The sequence below is a fragment of the Nothobranchius furzeri genome, chromosome 15, assembly GCF_043380555.1.
Source record: "Nothobranchius furzeri strain GRZ-AD chromosome 15, NfurGRZ-RIMD1, whole genome shotgun sequence".
Lineage (NCBI taxonomy): Eukaryota > Metazoa > Chordata > Actinopteri > Cyprinodontiformes > Nothobranchiidae > Nothobranchius > Nothobranchius furzeri.
In genome coordinates this window covers 31,711,804-31,732,776 of record NC_091755.1, presented here as the reverse complement: position 1 = coordinate 31,732,776, position 20,973 = coordinate 31,711,804, and positions in this window count along the sequence as shown.

The following is a 20,973-nucleotide window of genomic DNA, read 5'->3' as shown; positions in this document are numbered from 1 at the left end:
CGTCCGAATGTTTGCTGGGCAGTGTTTTAAAAAGTGCACATAAGCTAGATGGTTTTAACCAGGTAAAAATAGACTTGTGGGTGTAGGTATGTTCAAGTTTAAAAAGTTCTTGCCTCATTAATGTATTGTTTATTTTTTTCAGCATTTAATTGACAAATTATCCTTTCAAATAATTAATTATTGAGTTACATAATTGTCCATTTAGAATTGTTGAATGGACTGAGTCAAGTTTGGTGCACTTTATATATTTCAAAACATGTTTTTTTTAATTATGCATATAAATAATTTTAATGTTAATTTATTGAAATATTTCTATTTTTTCATTACCTCACCCTTGTTTTGACAAAAACGGGACCTTGCTGGATAATATCATGGAGAAACTATTTGTTCACAGTACTTGGCTCAGTGAGGATCTGTATACCAAAGGAGGAGATACTCAGAAATCTGTCTGCAGATTGTTACAACCCAGACTGGAAGTGGTGGGCTGTAATAAGAAAGGAGACCAAACAGAGGAGTGGGGGTTCAACAACTGATTTATTTAACAAAAGTAAGGATTTACTAAAGCAAGTTAGTGCAGTCAAGAATTACTGGTGTTTGGGTAGTCCTGAACATGTTGTGATGCCCCCACCGTCTCATTGGGTTTTCATTTGCGTTTAATTGTGTTTTTCTTCTGTTGTAGGCAGCTCGTTAAGCAGCCTTGGAGGCACCTGGGCTCAGGGTGTGGTGCTGCCTACAAAGCCTACTGTTTTTCTGCTTTCACTGGGTCTCTCCTGTGTGGTGGAGAGTCCTCACTGGCCATTTTCTGTTCACTAACTTGCTTTAGTAAATCCTTACTTTTGTTAAATAAATCAGTTGTTGAACCCCCACTCCTCTGTTTGGTCTCCTTTCTTATTACAGCCCACCACTTCCAGTCTGGGTTGTAACAATCTGCAGACAGATTTCTGAGCATCTCCTCCTTTGGTACACAGATCCTCACTGAGCCATGTACTGTGAACAAATAGTTTCTCCATGATATTATCCAGCAAGGTCCCGTTTTTGTCAAAACAAGGGTGAGGTAATGAAAAAATAGAAATATTTCATTAAATTAACATTTAAATTATTTATATGCATCATTAAAATAAAAAAAAACATGTTTTGAAATATATAAAGTGCACCAAACTTGACTCAGTCCATTCAACAATTCTAAATGGACAATTATGTAACTCATCAATTAATTATTTGAAAGGACAATTTGTCAATTAAATACTGAAAAAAATAAACAATACATTAATGAGGCAAGAACTTTCTCTCTCTCTCTCTCTCTCTCTCTCTCTCTCTCTCTCTCTCTCTCTCTCTCTCTCTCTCTCTCTCTCTGGAAGCCCCACTCTAAGGGAGTTTGCAGTGTATTAGTGAGTATATATTGTACAACCACAGTCATAAAGTTTTCAATCAGTAGTTTTATTTCAGTATGTATTTTTCCAGTATCACAAAAAATGTAATTTTATATGGTTAAAACCATCTAGCTTATGTGCACTTTTTAAAACACTGCCCAGCAAACATTCGGACGTTTAATGACAGTTGAACGGTCACAACTGTAAAATACCTGGAATTAAGAAAAATTAACATGACATCTACTGCATCTTCCTTGCCCGGACCCGAACCTGGATCCTCCGGGGGGAGAGTCACCCGCTCTCCCAGCTGAGCTATGCCAGCAACTACTGAATATCAGACTTTTTTATTCAGATAGGTAGAGGGTAAAGTGCGGGGTAAACTAACCAATCAGAGGACAGAGAAGATCTGCCAAAGGCCACGCCTCCAGAGTGCAAAAAGCCCTTACAGCCGAGCGAGCAGGAGTCAGAAACCGAACGCGCAGAGAGGCTGCCGCGCGCACAGAGACTGCCGCGCGCGCACGTTTTCCTCTGCCGTGTGCTCGTTGACAACGCGCGCACGCAGGTTTGTCACTTGTGCACATCCTTGTGCGCTCACAGACACAGTTTGCTCCCTCTCAGTGCACAAATGACCTCTCGCCATGTATATTTTCGCTCGCGAGTCCCGTTCACACGCGCGCTGTGGACCCAATGCGCGTGCACGGGTTGTGGCACGCTTTAAACGCCATACATGTGGTCTATAGAATAGCTTAACAAGGGCGCCGAATGAAGGCGGTCCCATTTTCGCGGCGCTTCACGGCGCTTCCGCGGCCAGTGTGTCCCCGGCGTTACTGAGGCTCAGCTTCAGCAGCCTGACAATGAAACAAATTCATATTTGAAGCCAGCAGGTTCCCATGTAGAAGCAGGAAATCCCTCAGACCCAGAGGCGGAGCTGGCCTAAATGGCGCCCTGTGCGAGATCCCCCTTGACGCCCCCCCCCCCCCCCCCCCCCCCCCACACACACACACACACACAAGAAAAAAAATTACACCTAAACTTTGTTTCAAATTGCATGGAGTGTATTATATATAACAACGTTTGCTAACTGAATACAACATCCAGCTCCTGGCCACCTTCTCACCACTTGTCAAAGTTCTACTGAAATAGTGATGATGACAACACCTGCCATCGCCTTCATTCCTGGGAAATATGAAAGTAGATGGCACCTTGGTAGGTCCTCCTCGAACTAGCTCTGTGCGTATGCTGTCGGTAATTGGTGATGGCCACTTGGCTGGGTCTGAAGAAAGAGGCTCATCATCACCTTCAATGGGACCCATTGGTTGATCGTTCAGGCTTCTCTATTGACAGAAAACAGAAGCGTAACTCAACACATTGCTATGTGGACCATTTCACATATTCTATTAAAATACAATATGTGACATTCAAATTTCATCTAATGTTTGCAGGACACACACACACACACACACACACACACACACACACACACACACACACACACACACACACACACACACACACACACACACACACACTTGTGCAAAACTTACCTGACATATCTTGTTGGGGAGACGTGGCAGCTGGCTGTCCCTCATCAAGTTCACATATACTGGTATGTCTCTCTATTGACAGAAAATGGAAGCATAACTCACCACATTGCTATATGGAACAATTCCCATATTCTGTGAAAATACTATTTAAATGTCTATAGCTAAATGTTTGCTGGACACACAAACGTGTGCAAAACCCACCTAAAGTATCTTCCTGGGGAGATGTGGTGCCAGCAGACTGTCCCTCCTCAAGTTCAAATACTGGCCTACTGGTATGAGCAGTGGAGGTAGATGGCTGTTCCTCAGTGGCAGCTGATGTCATCCCAAAATATCTGCGTAGGGCTCCTGATGTTGCATAAAACAAACAATACAATCTTCATGTCACGTCTGTTGCTTAAGCATTTTAATTAACATGTTACAATGAGCATTTACAGTTTTCAGCAGTGTTGGAAAGAATTCTGAAAATCTGTACTCAAGTACAAGTACTGTTACATTGCTAAAATATTACTCATTTACAAGTAAAAGCACTGGTGTTAGAGAAATACTCAAGTAAAAGTACAAATTATTCATAAAAACCTCAGAGTATTATTTATTTTTAACGGCTGATGTCACCATCACTTCTCCAGACGGGGGCTGCCTGGAAATTGTGTGTTTTCCTTTACCAAAAGTTAAAACACCAACCATCTATTGATCATTAATAATTGATAAAATACAAAACAAGTGTTTTTCCCTAATTTTTTTGTCATTTTAAGTTTTTATTTCCTTATTCAGCTAATGTCTCCGGCACACAAAGAACTAAATGACCAGAGGAGCCACAACTATTGATTAAATATCCATGAATCCATTTTAACTGGTTAAATTCTTCAACTCTCCCACGCTGCTTCAAGGTCACTGTGAGTTAACATAGCCACGCAACATGATGACATCATCGACTTGTACAGTGCTGAAAGGCGAGACAGTCTCAACTTTCAGCTAAAAAAAAAAGACCGCTTTAGCTATTATAGTTTTTATTTTATGGCAGTTTACAGTTTAAACGGGATCTTACTAGCAGGGCACCTCCAGCGACCCGCTGCTGCTCCATTTTTCGTGGGGTAAATAATACGTAGCTCATTTCCCGAGTCCAAAAAGAAAGGCGAATGGCGCCGGCGCGAGACCTGCCGCCCGCCGTCAATGTATTTCAGCAAAATTCTCAAAGACTCATTTTAATTTGATAGCGTTTGGTTATCAGCCTTTCGGTTTTCCCACTCTTAGCTTTTCATAAAAGCTCATTTGACAAAGAAAAAGCTAGCGTTTGGAAGTAGTTCTAAATACATGCAACGTAAGAAGCTAGCAAAAGACATTTGAAGGGATCATCATAGCACCATGCAAAACGTTCAGATTAGAGAGGTTAGTTAATCAATAAGTTGGGGGACAGGCGGGAAAAATACCAACTAAATAATAAAGAGACCTGCATCTTTTCCTCGTTTCTCCTCCTCTTCTTTTCTTTTTTTCCGAAATTGGGCACCAGATGGCTTCGACCGCCTCTTCTCCATTATGTTTGTGAGCGGTGATATGTGAAACGGTACCTGTATCCCTCCATCATCACTCTCCGAGATCCCTCCGCCCCCCCACCTGATGAAGGGCGCTATAGAAAGCACTACAGAGGGGCAGCGGACACAAGGGGGCGCAATAAAATCCCAATATAAATGCAAACAATGACTTTGTTGTGCTTTTATTACAGAAATATTATTATTATCATCACTCATCACTATTATTATTATGAAGAACATGTGATTTCTATGTTTTGTTGATGTATCGGTTGATGGAAGAAAAAAAAAATTAAATGCCGCTCCCTCCAGACTGCCGCCCTGTTCGGCCACACATGTTGCACATATCAAGCTCCGCCACTGCTCAGACCTCCAACAAACATGTACACAGCAACTTTAATTTTGATAAGTAAAAAATAAGTTGTTTTTAACCAGTAAGTCATTAAATGGGTCAGTTGATGCATTATCTTTGTCTTCACTTTAAGGGCAAAGTCATTCTAGAGGAAAATAATGAAGCTGTAGTAAAAATAAAGTGAACGTTATCGCCTCCCATAATATTATTGATTGTTTCCCTGGAAACAACACTGTTTGTTTGTTTGGAACTGAGCCTTTTTCTGAATCTAAAACAGAAACTCAGAATCTCTCAGAATTATTTTTTTTTCTAACTATCTTATTATTTACCTTCTTTAATTACAATTTTCATTTTTTTATTTTATGATGCAAAGAGCTAAGATTAGAGAATTTGAGTTGTTAATACATCAGACAATATTTAATTTCACACTGATTTTCATTTTCATCTCTTATCTGATCTCCATTAAAACTGCAGCAAACATCTCAGAAAAGCAAATGGAACCCCTGAGAGGAGGACGAGACTTGTAGATTCAGAAACAAACTCAGTTTACTATATTATATTATAAATTATGTAAATGTAACTTATTGCTTTAAGGCCACAATTGTGCTTTTTATTATAATAAAATAAGTTCAAAGTACCAAGTCATATCACCTGAGAGTCAGTTAATATTTAAGCAAACAAAAGCTGTATTTAAGGCTTGAGTCACACAGAAAGCACAAAGCTGACCCACAGAACCTGACAGGAAATGGATGTAACAGTGGGTTTTACACTGTTGTTAATCTGCTCTCTTACTGAGGCTCAGCTTCAACAACAACCTGATCCTGACTCAAATTCATATTTGAGGCCAGCAGGTTCACATGTAGAAGCAGGAAATCCCTTAGAGCACCAACAACATGTACACAGGACATCAATGCTGCGCTAAGAGAGATGAGCGCCTCACTGGCTGGACTGAAGGTGGAGGTGAAGTACTTTGTTACACCCCTCTGTGGGCTCAGCTAGGAAGGTGAGGGGAATAAACATAAGATGGACCAGAATAACAAAAAGTGACCCTCGTTGGGGAGAAAAAGGCTTGACCAAGCAAAACCAAACTCAAAGTGTCCTTGTGTTTTCAAAGGTTTTATTACAAAAAAAAAAAAGAAAGAACCAAAAGAAGGGCCAAAAAGACCTTACCTAGGAATTATCCAACTAAGTTTAAATGAGTAACGGAAAATGTCCAGAGGACCAACCACTCTAAATCCTAAATAAAATCTCCTTTATTTAAAAAGGGAATGAAACGCAAAAGGGGAAAAATCCCACCAAGTAATTAAGCAAGGTTTGTCTAAAAGACAAAACCAAATACTGAATTAACTAAAGTTGCCAAAACAACTTAAATAGCTCAGGAAAAACCGGGACTGCCAAAGGGGAAAAACCCCACCTGGTAATTTACCCACAAGATGGTCTAGCAGACACACCAAAACCAAAAACTACCACTTAACTGGGAATATCCCAAACACAAAAGGTTCTAAAGCTGCTTCTTCACAAGAAGCAAACCACAACCTGGTATTAACCACAAAATCTCTGGTAACCGCCAACGGGGAGAGAACACACGTTGCCTCTGCAACCACAAACATTTCTCTCCCCTGATGAGCTCCAGCTGGCCGCTTTTGAAGGGCCGGCTGATGAGATCAGGAGGCCCAGCTGGCGTGACTGCCGCTCCGGCGCTGTCCATGGTGCTGGAGTAAGGACAGCTTCCCACGGAGTAGCTGTCCGTGGTGCTGCGCTGCTGCACAGGGAAAGGCGCGCTGCATACCACTGGGCTCCAAAACGGCGGCGGCCATAACATACTTACAGAAAGAAAATGAAGGTATGTAGGTGGGCTATATTTTTCAGTCGTTTCAACTTCACTCTGTCTTATCGCCCAGGAGAAAAGAACACAAAACCCGATTCCCTGTCCAGATCTATGGAACCCACAATAACAGACCAGGACTACGACCCCGACTCTCTGATTCTCCCACAAATAGAATTGCTTGGAGCATCCAGATTGGAGCTGGAGAATCAACTCCGACAGGCGCACCAGCAGTATCCTGTGCCTCCCCAGTGTCCTCCCGATCGCCTGTTCGTTCCTGATGCCCTCCGTTCCCAGGTAGTCACCTTCTGCCACAGCTCCCGTCTCTATTGCCATCCTGGCATCTCCAAAACACTGGCCCTTGTACGCAATAATTTCTGGTGGTCTACCCTGTCTGGAGATGTCAAAGAATTTGTTTCAGCCTGTCCTACCTGTGCCAAAGCCAAGACTTCTCGGCGACCCCCAGCTGGATTATTACGGCCGTTACCTATTCCCCGCCATCGCTGGTCTCACATCAGCATGGATTTCATCACGGGTCTTCCTCCTTCTGATGGTTTCAAGGTAATTCTCACCATCGTAGACCGTTTCTCAAAAAAAAAAATCTGGTTCCTCTTAGGAAACTCCCCTCGGCTAAGGACATGGCTGACATCATGGCGAGAGAGGTGTTTCGCCTTCATGGATTACCCCTGGACATCGTCTCTGATCGTGGCCCTCAGTTAATCTCTGGCTTTTGGAGGGAGTTCTGTGCTCGTCTGGGCATTCAAGTAAGCCTCTCATCCAGTTTTCACCCCCAGACCGATGCACAATAGGAGAGGATTAACCAGGATGTGGAGACCAGACTCCGGACACTTTGTGAGGACGATGCAACCTCCTGGCCCCGTTACCCTCTCTCTTGTAACTCCAGTTCTTTTTTATTTGCTAGAAAATTCAGAAAACAATTAACTGGTTTTTCAACAGTAGCCAAAAGTAGCACTTACAAGTAAAAAGGTCCTTCTTATTTCTGATTTGCAACTTTTACATCTACTGTTTTTTTCATCGTTTCCAATACCTTGGTCCTGTTGTTTCAGTAGCTCCAGTTCTCGTGTTTTAGCTGTTAGTGTTTAGGAAAAAAAGATCAAGCATCAGTATTATTTCCATTAAGTTACTCTAGCTGTACTGGCTTGTCGAGAACTGAGTCTTTTTTGCAGTTTTGATGTATTCCAAGTTTCTATGATCGGTCCACACAATGAATGGTGTAACAGCCCCCTCCAGCCAATGCCGCCATTCCTCCAGTGCAAGTTTGATGGCCAAAAGTTCCCGATCTCCGACATCATAAATGCACTCTGTGGATGAAAGAGTCTTGGAGAAAAATGCACATGGATGTACTTTATCATGCTTGGATCTCTGACTGAGGACAGCCCCAACTCCAAAGGCAGAGGCATCAACTTCCACAATAAATTGTCTTGTGGTATCGGGTAAATGCAGGACTGGTGTGGACGTAAACATATCCTTGAGTTTTTGAAATGAGTCTTGGGCTGACTTATTCCATAGAAAACTGACCTTGCTGGAAGTGAGGGCATGTGTCAGGATCTGGGGTGAGTCTACACATTCCTCTAATCACCTTAAGTCATTGCAGGTGGGCGGCTCCGGAGAGCGGCCAGCTGCGATGATTTCCCTCATCTACTTCATGTGGTTATAAGGAGCTGGAGATCAATTCACCTTGCCGGAAGATTACTCAACTTGGGTAGCTCTTGCCACTATCGAAAACTACAGCTTTAGTCTTGCCTTATATTTGTCCGTCATTGTTGTTTTTTTGATGACCTCTGCCTTCCCTTCATCAGGAATTCTCACCACGAACCTTTCCTGCAATAACCTGGTTTTTCATCTCCAAGCCTGATCTCCCTCCTCACCCAGACCGACCCGATCTCCCACCGCTCACCTCCCTTGGATTCTGGATTCACGCTGACGTTGCTCACCCCAGTCCTGGCTACCCTCCCATGCTCTGGATTTCAGTCCCCACAGTAAGATCCACTACAAACTTAGTCCTGCAATTCTATTCCCCGCTGCCCAACACTGACAGTGTTTGTCTCAACAGACCCAGCCCCGGAGCTGTGCTCAACATCACCGCCACGTCTGGCGGTGCACCTTTAGTTCTCCTTAAAATAAAACATTTATTTTTTCCTACCTACGTCTCCTAGTGTGAATTCTGCATGTCTTGGGTCAGGAAACTTCCCTCAGTCATGACAGCATGCAGAGGTGTAGCGATCTTATGAATCTCCGATAGAAGTTGGCGAATCCTAGGAACCGTTGGAGCTGTTTGCGGGTTGTGGGAATGGACCAGTTGATGACGGCAGAAGTTTTGGCAGGATCCATGGCAATCTGATTGGGAGAGATAGTGAAACCAAGAAAAGAGACAGTGGTACAATGGAATTCACACTGTTCAGCTTTGACAAACAGGTTATTCTGGAGGAGGCAGAGAAGTACGGCATGTACGTGTTTCTGGTGGGTCTCTGGATCAGGAGAAAATACCAAAACGTCATCGAGATAGACGAACACATAACTGCCCACCATGTCTCTAAGAACATCATTTATGAGGGCCTGAAAAACAGCAGGTGCATTAGTTAGTCCAAATGGCATCACGAGATACTCATAATGTCCTGTGGGGGTGTTAAAAGCAGTCTTCCATTAATCTCCTTCACGTACGCGAACCAAATGGTAGGCATTGCATAGATCTAGTTGAGTGAATATTCGGGCTCCGTGAAGAGAGTCAAAAGCAGTGTTTATGAGTGGTAAGGGGTAATGATTTTTTATGGTGATGTCATTCAGGGCACGATAGTCAATACAAGGCCTGAGGGATCCATCTTTCTTTTCCACAAAGAAAAACCCAGCTCCGGCTGGGGAGGAGGATGGCCGGATAAGTCCTGCCTGAAGTGATTCCTGAATATATTTGGTCATGGCCGTTTGTTCGGGAATAGAGAGGGAAAACAAACAGCCCCTAGGAGGAAAGGTACCAGGTAATGTCAATAGCACAGTCATATGGGTGGTGAGGTGGAAGAGAGGTGGCACAATGTTTACTGAAAAACTTTTTCAGATCATGGTATGCCTTGGGTACTTTAGAAAGGTCAGGGTAGATTTCCTGGGAATCCTGAACAGACTGAGTAGATGGAGAGGTATAGTTTAAACAGTTATGATGGCAGTGAGCAGACCATTGAAGATTCTTTCTTTTGCACCAGTCAATTTGTGGGTTGTGTTTTTGTAACCAGGTGTTGCCCAAAATGATGGGAAGACTAGAAGATTTAATAACCAGAAATTTTAGAGTCTCTGTGTGGTTACCTTCAATCCTCATGTTTATAGGTTTCATCTCCTGGGTAGCACGATACATAGTATGGCCGCCAATAGCCAGAATCTCCTGAGTCCCCGACACGGGTTGAAGCTCCATTCCCAAAGTCTTGGCCGTGTTATAGTCCATAAATTCTGTGTCAGCGCCAGAGTCAATGAATACTGGTAGCTTAGTTTCTTGATTTGCGTAGGAAAATATGGCAGTTATTGGAGGTCTGGACGAGGACTTCGGATTAATGTGACCCAGTAGACGCCTCTGGATATCTACTGGGCCTGTCCTTTTAACGGGCAGTTCTGAACCATGTGCCCCGGGTTGCCGCAATACAGACATAGATTCAGATTCCTCCTTCTGGTCTTCTCTTCAGGTGATAATTGTGACCTACCAAGTTGCATGGGTTCCTCAGTCCTGATGGGAGTAGAAGATCAAACAGTCTTAGATAATTCACCTGAGGATGACTGGTGTAACGTGAGGAAATATGGGTTTTCTATCACAAAGGTGGTGCTGGACGCAGCTAGGTCAAAGCTGGGTCATTGAGAACTTTCACCCACAGATTAAGTCCTGAACGCCAGCGAGTCTGGGAGGAAACCATAACATCAACCACCTGCAGTCTACCAGAAGATGTGTTTACATGAGTTGTACCCAGACCAAGTCAAAACATAAAGTTTAAACTTCTTTTTCTTGATTTTAATGTTAAAATAACCATTATCATTTTGCTCATTATAAATGTGTTTAATCAAATGAATGACTATTATGCTTTGGGGTAATTATAATGGATTAATGAATCCACACTTAAGTAGATAATGTTGAATGTTTGGTACTGACCTTCACACTCAAGCACACAAACATTCACACACACCCACACGCACCTTCCCACAGTAAACTCCGGACACATTTGATGACGCACAGGTTTGCTTTGAGAAGAGAAAGGTTTTTGGTAAGTTTGAGTCTTATGTTTTCAGTTCGTGTTGGACAACGAAAGAGTGTGGACCTGAAAAGCGAAAGGGGGGCAGAGCCGGCTGGCTCGTTTCTTCCCCCCCCCCCCCCCCCCCCCTTCACGCTGTTTCTGCCAAGCCAGGCAGAATAGCTGAATCGCAACTTCTAACGCAGACTCATTACCAAGTCTTTTGATTTCTGAGTGAATTAACTTAAGAAAGCGCGTCGACAAAACGCTTTACCATCAACGTGTACCGAGGACAACTCTGGACCGGTTCGCAGCGCATCTTTGTCTTCTTTGCCAGCCAAGGTGCCCTGGATGAAACATCCTAAGGTGACGTCCCGGGTCCAACAGAGGGTCCGATTTTCGGTGAGGCAAAACACGACAGATAGCGTTTTGATGCATCTTTTCCACTAAACCTAAGTTTATTCAAACCATCACTTTTCACTCAGACACCTGTTTCTTCCTGAAGCAAAATCAGATGCACACGCGCATCCATCTCATCTCATATCACCAGCACAACTCACAACATTCTCAATCTTCATAAATTCATCAGAAGGTCTATTTGAGCCAGAACAGCATATCAACTGTTAAAAAGATTGTCCCACAAAGTTACCAATCTTGATTGTATTTCCTGTTTGTCAATTTCAAAATCATTAGTTTAATTTGATGAATTAAAACTTTTAATTGTGAAACTGGTTTCCTCATTGAACTGAAACACAGACACTCAGATATTATCGTCAGTTTATCGATGAAAACAACCTTTGAGTCTTCTGAACAATATAAAATTTGGTTATTGATTTATTAAAATTAATATTCCGAATTAATACGTAGCATGGTTTCTCTTTCATAAAAGAGCATAAATCCATAACGCTACATTAATGGCGAGCGTATCCAGTCTTCTATATCTGCGATATGTCTGATTCCTAACATCTAAAAGCTACAAACAACGCTTTTCTCTGTGTTTCACTTTGATGTCTTATTTTGAAAAACCGGAAATTGTTCCGCTGAAGTCACTCTTCCGGGAGACGTCCGGGTGATAACTTGACGGAGAAGAACTCCGATCTCAAATTGACCGCAAATTACAGACCTAACTTTGATTTATCCCATCTTCGCCTTCGGAGCGAACGTGTGAGTTGTGCTTTTGACTATATTCTGTCCATTTTGACGCGCCGCCGCGTCTCTAATCTAAACTCAGGTCGGAAAGCTACGTTTCCGCTCTGACCATTGCTGGGTGAGCTACCGTGAGCAGCTTATCCTCAGTTCCTAAAATTATCACTAAATTCTCCGTACCTCCGAACCGAGACTAAATTCTCGGACACCTTTCGTCTCAGTGTGTTGACACTGTGGGCGAGCTATTGTGGAAAATATTTCCATTGCATGGGCGACTGATAGAAGCCGAATCTAAACGGAATGCTCGGTGACACCTACCGTAGCTTGATTGCTAGGTAAACGTCGTAAAGCGAAGCATGGCCGTTACGAGTTACTGCATTCAGATTGCGTACGCTTTTTAAAGTCCGTATTAAAAGTGGAGCGAGATGCCTACTTGTTAATCGGGAAGATTTAAGTCTGGTTGCTACAGACAAAGAACGCTAGGCCTTGCCGGAGAGCTAAGCTAGCGCCACAGTTAGACAAATAGGGAACGCGTCCCGTTAGATTGACATACCATTTCTGACACAGTCAGTCTGTGTCCTCACAAAACCCGCATTGGCGGTGGTTCTTGTAAATCGCTACGGTGTGTAGAATCTACAGTTTGCTACGTTTGTCCGTCTGATAACATCTCGGCAGCGTAGGGTTTATTATTTTTTTTAATTACTTTTATTTTGGACCGGTGAACGGGTCGGCTTTCACAGCCTCCATCGCTCGGATCCATGCCTTTTTCTTCCATCTTGTGAAGTTGTGTGTATTAATTTCTCTCTCAACAATTCCTTGTTTTACCCTGTGTCATAAAGTTAAGTAGGCTACGGACAGTCCTTGTTTGTGTGAGACAAATTGAGGAATTTGCCCGGAGTTTTACGTCGGCTCAGAAGGTAAAAACGCGAGTTGCTCTGAACTTAATGGGAGATGGACGAGACACGACAAAATCTTTCTTGCACTGTTACACCTGATGTAAGGTTCTCTGACGTTCTGCTTCCAGAACATGCCAAGACGCAGGAGACTGTTCACCGGCTGGGCAACGCTGGTCCCTCCGCCCGCCCGAACGGGCCCGTTTTAGGCGGGTGCCGCCGGTCGGGAACAGTGGGGACTAGTGGCTGCGGTTTGGTGCCAGCTGCACTGGGTCGGAGGTGGTTCTGGTCTGCAATTCATGACGTGAATTCAAGCAACATGCTGTTTACAGTCATAACGCTTTTTCTTTACTTTTATTTCTTCCAGGGGGTCAAAAACCCACCATCAACATCAAGGTTTGAAATAAACAACACTTTCTCTGCTACTTTTAAGCTGAATAAATCTCTTGAGCCTATGGTTAACCTCTCTGACAAACAGGTTGTGCTTAACCCTTTGGTTCCTAATGCTTCTCCTCTGTCATCCATGTTAAAGGCTGAACATCTCTCCAGCATGGGTGTGAAATCTTCAGGCTGTGACCCACCGCTTCAGTCAGAGGTCTGTTTTACTCGTCAGTCCGCCTCATGCACAAACCAGCTTCTTTATCGGGGCGTGATGGAAACGTCAGCCGCCGTGAAACACTTGTGGTCTCCGGACGGAGCTACCATGCCATTTAAGGGGTTTGTGCCCGGACATCTTGACCTTTATGTGAATGACCTTGTCATTTCTCAGTTTGTGACCTCTGCTAATACGGTGGCCAATTCCTTTCTCCTTTCACAGGGGTGTGACTTAGTCTCTGGACTCTGTGCTCTCTTTCCTGTGATTTCTCTTACAGGTGACCACGACGACGCAGAAAACCCTGCAGGTTCCAGTAGTCAAGTGGTCAGTGGCGATATTGAAGGAGGCTCGGTGGTTGCAGCGCACACCTCTCTCACGGGCTCGGGAAGACCACCCGGCCCGGGAGGTGTAGGTGCGTGCAGTGATGCTCTGCTCGGGGCCCCTCCTGACAAAAGGGGGGTGCCGAGTGGCACTGAGTTTTCCGTTGCAGACTTCAGGCTGTTCGGGGGAAACCCTCCTCCGAGTGGGCGGGTCATTGCAGGAATCGACACTGACCTTCCACCAATTCAGCTGACGACATTGACCTCCGACCCGGAGTTAGGTGCTGCACCTTCTACGGGGCGGAATTCTAGTCAGTCTGTAACTACTCTGGTTAAACCGGGTTTTTCTGATTCTGTGTGGGAACCTCCATCATTCTTGGGAATAAAGTATTCTTGGCTTCAGTTTTCAGGACAGACCATGTTCCTAAAGCTAGCATCATGTCTGTATCTGATTCTGAACATGGCTAGATTTGCTTTGACACACGTGACACAACCATCCTTGGATCACTCCTTTTCAGAACCTCCAAGTCCAACACCTCCGGGTCTTTGGACATCTGAACACCTACTCTTTCAGCACGATTCAGGTGACAATGTGCATCTTCTTGGTAATAGAACTTTTAAGAGCTTAAGAACTGTTCTTTGTTATGCTTCTCCTGTCTCACAGACACGGCATAAGTTTGAGAAACAAAAGGGGGGTGGAGAGCCTCCTCCTGCTTTGCGAGCATCGGTTTCGCATTTCCAGTTCACTACTATTTCTGATCACAACAAAGTCGCCTCCGTAAAGCTGCAACCCAACTTTGAGCAGGTAAAATCAGGTTCTGACCTAACAGTTAAACCATCAGCTTCGCTCCAGTTCCGTACGGAACCCTCAGGTAAATTCAAACAAGTTTCCCTGTGGGTTCGTAACACAAGATACAAACAGTTTGATTACCAAATCGCTTATGAGCCTGCTCCCACAGATACGTCCAAACTCGTGTCTCTGTGGGTCCGCAATACCAGATTCAAAACTCTATACTGAACAACTCTATTCTGACCGGATTCTTTTCCACTAACTGGTGGACCGTTACAAATTCTCTCGTTTGTGGGATGAGTTTTTAACGAATGTGATATCCTTTGAGTTTTTTTTCAGGTTACCTGCCTCCAGCCAGGATCCTGTTACTAACTCTCATCTTTAGGGATTACTAACCTACTGATTTACATTTTTAGAACTGATTTACATCTCTATCTTTTTATTAGGGCTTTGTGTCGCATGATTATATTTGATTACAAAGTTAATTTTATTTTGTTACTATTTCCCTTAAAGGGCCACAAGCCAATTTGCCCTTCATTTTCATGATTATTTCTTTTATATATATGCCTTTAATTGATGCAGCCTGCTGAGTCTCACATATCAGTTAGGATTTACTTTCTTTTATTTGTGTTTTCTCTGCATCACGTTTTTACATGACATGTAGAACAGGGTGCAGAACATTTCTTCTTTAGATAATTCACAAAAGGCATCCACATTTTCCCAGAGGAACCCATAGATAGGTTTTGATTGATTTCTTTGATTTGCATCAAATGCCATCTATCGTGTGGGTGTCTCACTTTGTCTCCTTCTCCGAGCTCGTATGGACTACATTCCATCAGAGGGGTCGTCTTCACCATCCTTCAACTGGTTTCTGTCGCATGGGGCTTCGGTCGTGGTTCAAGATGGGTCGAGGTCTGCGCTGGACTTCGCCTGGATTACGCCTGAGGAATACATCACCTGCCCAGCTCCGTGTGGCACACGAGCTGCTTATCCTTTGAATACCTTTGCATTATTGCTGATGAAAATTAACTGCTATTGAAATAGCTCTGCTTTCAAGATTCCCTAAGTGGATTACTTTACAATGATTGCAACAGTTTTGGTCTTAATCATCTGATCAGGATAGACTCCCTTCTACACGTGACCTGTGGAGACGCTTCATCGTTCCTGCCTTCATCTGGGATGTCTTCCTTCACGAGTACATCACGTTATTGTGGTTGTGACGTCAGGTGGCCTCTGCTTGACCACCATGTCGTCACAAAAAGGGGGGACTGTAACGTGAGGAAATATGGGTTTTCTATCACAAAGGTGGTGCTGGACGCAGCTAGGTCAAAGCTGGGTCATTGAGAACTTTCACCCACAGATTAAGTCCTGAACGCCAGCGAGTCTGGGAGGAAACCATAACATCAACCACCTGCAGTCTACCAGAAGATGTGTTTACATGAGTTGTACCCAGACCAAGTCAAAACATAAAGTTTAAACTTCTTTTTCTTGATTTTAATGTTAAAATAACCATTATCATTTTGCTCATTATAAATGTGTTTAATCAAATGAATGACTATTATGCTTTGGGGTAATTATAATGGATTAATGAATCCATTCTTAAATAATGTTGAGAATGTGTGGTACTGACCTTCACACTCAAGCACACAAACATTCACACACACCCACACACACCTTCCCACAGTAAACTCCAGACACATTTGATGACGCACAGGTTTGCTTTGAGAAGAGAAAGGTTTTTGGTAAGTTTGAGTCTTATGTTTTTTGTTCGTGCTGGACAACGAAAGAGTGTGGACCTGAAAACCGAAAGGGGGGCAGAGCCGGCTGGCTCGTTTCTCCCCCCCCCCCCCCCCCCCCTTTCACGCTGTTTCTGCCAAGCCAGGCAGAATAGCTGAATCGCAACTTCTAACGCAGACTCATTACCGAGTCTTTTGATTTCTGAGTGAATTAACTTAAGAAAGTGCGTCGACAAAACGCTTTACCATCAACGTGTACCGAGGACAACTCTGGACCAGTTCGCAGCGCATCTTTGTCTTCTTTGCCAGCTAAGGTGCCCTGGATGAAACATCCTAAGGTGACGTCCCGGGTCCAACAGAGGGTCCGATTTTCGGTGAGGCAAAACACGACAGATAGCGTTTTGATGCATCTTTTCCACTAAACCTAAGTTTATTCAAACCATCACTTTTCACTCAGACACCTGTTTCTTCCTGAAGCAAAATCAGATGCACACGCGCATCCATCTCATCTCATCTCATATCACCTATGGCAAGCCAAATGAGCATTTATTCTGATATCAGGATATCAGCCAGAATTGTCATGAACATGTAAGCCATTTCTGTCCACTAGTTAACTAGTTAGACATGTTTGTGTCAACTAGTTAAATATCGAGGGTGAAAATGTGCCCACTAGTTAACTAGTGACAGCAGAAATGCGCACTAGTTAACTAGTGAACACATTTAGGCTTCAGTAGTTAACTAGTTGACACAAAAACTGCTCACTAGTTAACTAGTAAAAGCAGAAATGCATAGCAGTCAGCTACTTGAAGGTATTTGTCTCACTAGTTAACTAGTGAGGGTCAAAATGTGCACACTAGTTAACTTGTGGTAGACATAAATGCGCACTAGTTAACTAGTGAACATATTTTGGCTTCACTAGTTAACTAGTTGACACATAAATGGCTCACTAGTTAACTAGTAAAGACCAAAATGCATACCAGTCAGCTAGTTGAAGGTTTTTGTGTCTCACTAGTTAACTAGTGATGGCCAAAATGTGCACACTAGTTAACTTGTGGTAGACATAAATGTGCACTAGTTAACTAGTGAACACATTTTGGCTTCACTAGTTAACTAGTTGTCACATAAATGGCTCACTAGTTAACTAGTAAAGGCCAAAGTGCATACCAGTCAGCCAGTTGAAGGTTTTTTGTGTCTCACTAGTTAACTATTGATGGCCAAAATGTGCACACTAGTTAACTAGTGAAGGCTTAACTCCTAACTAGTTAACTAGTTGGAGTAGGTCAGTGCCACTAGTTAACTAGTGAACCATTAATGGCTCACTAGCTAGCTAGTTGATGGCAGCAGGCTCACTAGTTACCTAGTTGATGCATCCATTGTCCAAACTAGTTAACTAGTGAGGACATAAATGTATACTAGTAAACTAGTTCAAGTATACATTCACACTAGCTAGCTAGTTGCGCAGAATTCTAATTAGGAGGTGGAGAATTTCTCAAATTAAGACTCTCTATTGGCTCCCTGTGTCAAAATAAAATATGACAACCAATCACAGTGCGGAATTTCGTAAAATCCCACCCCAAACATTTGCATGCGGCACACAAGTTAACATGCTGGCCAGAGGAACCTCAGCTAGTGAACTAGTAGTGGCTTCAGTGTGACACTTACATGTAAACTTGTGAAGGCAGAACTGCTCACTAGTTAACTAGAGAGGGTACAAATGTCCACTAGTTAACTAGTGAGGTGCAAAATAAGTGTCACTAGTTCACTAGTGGGCCCCAAATCGCCCACAAGTTAACTAGTAAGGTGCGGATATGCTCACTAGTTAACAAGTGAGGTGCAGATTTGCTCACTAGTTAACTAGTGCGCCCTAAAGCGCCCACTAGTTAACTAGTAAGGTGCAAAAAAGCATCACTAGTTAACTTGTAAAGTGCAGATATGCTCACTAGTTAACTAGTGGGCCCCAAAATGTCAACAAGTTAACTAGTAGGGTGCGGATTTGCTCACTAGTTAACTAGTGAGGCACAGATATGCTCACTAGTTAACTAGTGATGTGCGGATTTGCTCACTAGTTAACTAGTGAGGTGCAGATTTGCTCACTAGTTAACTAGTGTGCCCTAAAGCACCCACTAGTTAACTAGTAAGGTGCAAAAAAGCATCACTAGTTAACTTGTAAAGTGCAGATATGCTCACTAGTTAACTAGTGGGCCCCAAAACGCCAACTAGTTAACTAGTAGGGTGCGGATTTGCTCACTAGTTAACTAGTGAGGCACAGATATGCTCACTAGTTAACTAGTGAAGTGCGGATTTGCTTACTAGCTAACTAGTGAGGCGCGGATTTGCTCACTAGTTAACTAGTGAAGTGCGGATTTGCTCACTAGTTAACTAGTGAGGTGCGGATTTGCTCACTAGTTAACTAGTGAGGTGCGGATTTGCTCACTAGTTAACTAGTGAGGTGCGGATTTGCTCACTAGTTAACTAGTGAGGTGCAGATATGCTCACTAGTTAACTAGTGAGGTGCAGATATGCTCACTAGTTAACTAGTGCGCACAAGACGCACACTAGTTGCTGTTTTTGGAGCAATCTAGTTTACTTGTTATGTAAAAATGTGTTCTTACTAGTTAACTAGTGACAAATTTACCTTCACTAGTTAACTAGTTGACATATTTGGCCTTTCTAGTTCACTTGTAATGGGACAGGAAGCACTCACTAGTTAACTAGTGAGCATATCTGCATTATAATTTTTTCTCACTAGCTTATAGAGGGCAAACTGAGCCTTACATGTTAAGTAGTGAACACAAAACACTGTCACTAGTTAACTAGCTGCAGAAAAATGCCCCTAAAACTAGTAAATTTGTGGAATTTGAATAAATACACACTTGGCTGGCATTCTGTGTAACATGTTAACTAGTTCGACCGCTGTACTGCTCACTAGTTAGCTAGTGAGCAAATCCGGCCTTTACATGCAAATGAAGAAATGCAGAACAGCTATGTGATTGGTCCATGTAGGACTGAGAAACAGAGAAAGTATGGCGGACTCTGTTCAGGCTGTTCTAAGAGAAAATTTGATAAACTAAGATCGTTTGAGCACATAAATATGTTTTGACGATATTTGTAGCGAGAAAGTTGTGGTGTATTGCTGTAATCTTTGTTCAGTTAACGTGTGCAGTCTTTAGTTTTCAGTTATTAGTCTGAAAAAGCCTGGAGGCGGAAGGCAGCGGCAGACAGCATGTCTGTTTCTGTTGACAGGAAAGTGCAGAAACTCCGCAGAAATCTCCGTCAGATATATTGTTTCACATTTGTACGGAAGCGACAAGTTTATAATAATAAAAAAGGCTCTATTTTACATACGTTGCTGTAAAGCCTGCCAGCACTCATAGTGTTTTAAAGGTATAAATTTGCGAGGAGATGTAGCACCTAGTGTTGGTGGTCTAGTGACTAACGCGTTCGCCTGCAATGGTGAAGGTTGCGGGTTCGATACTCGATCATACACTTTAGTTTTGTACATTATTTCACTTCTTTTCTTTTGCATAATTTTTGTATTTATGTCAACAAGAAACAAAATACGTAACAGATTAGTGGGCAGAGTCACACACACACACACACACACACACACACACACACACACACACACACACACACTCACACACACAAACATGTAAACAAGTATTTTATGAGTATGAATCTGATTATTGCCGACAGTCGATATTTAAGCATGTGTGTCCCCCTTCCTCAATCCATCCTCGCAAAATAAAATCATCGGCACAGCACAGCAGGCTTTCTCTTGATCCAGAACTAGCACTTCGAAATTGATCATGTCCGCGGCCATCTGCTGCACAATCAGCTGCTCGCATCGCGGGAAACATTGAAAACAGCTTCATGAACTGAGACACAACAGGGTTAACATCGACAAAAAAATCCACAAATAAATCTAAATAATTAATGCCATTTCCGTCTTTTTCGTTGAAATATACAAATAGCAGATCATAAATCTAGAGCAGAAAAAGCTGCTGCAGGAAGCAGGGTCTGTAGTTATTCATGCACCAATTCATCAATGTGATTATTGATCAAGATCAGGTAAACTGATATTAATGTTGCAACATTTCATTTGATCATCTGAATGATACAACACAACTGAATGACCTGTTGAGTCTCTGCATATTCAGGTATTTACTACGGAAAACAAACAACAGCAGGCAGCAGCAGGACTCCCCATGTTATTTCTCGGGTCGCTGGCCCGCGGTCGTCGGGGCCGCTGCGGTCAGCTCTTAGCCGGGAAGCCCTCGTTCGGCTGCGTGGGCTGCTTCACCGTGGACCAGCTCCCAGCAGCCGCTGGTCGGGAGAAACGCTCTGGCTGCAGCTCCGATCAGACCCTACCAACACCTCGCCACAGACAGCACCGCATTAAAAGCCCACAATTACGACCCGCTCCCCAAAGTTACAGTTCTCAAGCACTGATGAACACATACATAACCCACAACAGCTATGAAATGTGTGTTATTTACGGCAAAAAGGAGATATTTTTCAAGCCGACGTGCCAATGTTAACCGCAGTTGGCTTGGAAATGTGCTGATTTTATTATTTTTGTCAATTAAAATCCCCCTTGTTTGCTCTTACGTTTTACGAAAACGCAATATTAATTAAAGCACGCTTTAGTGATCA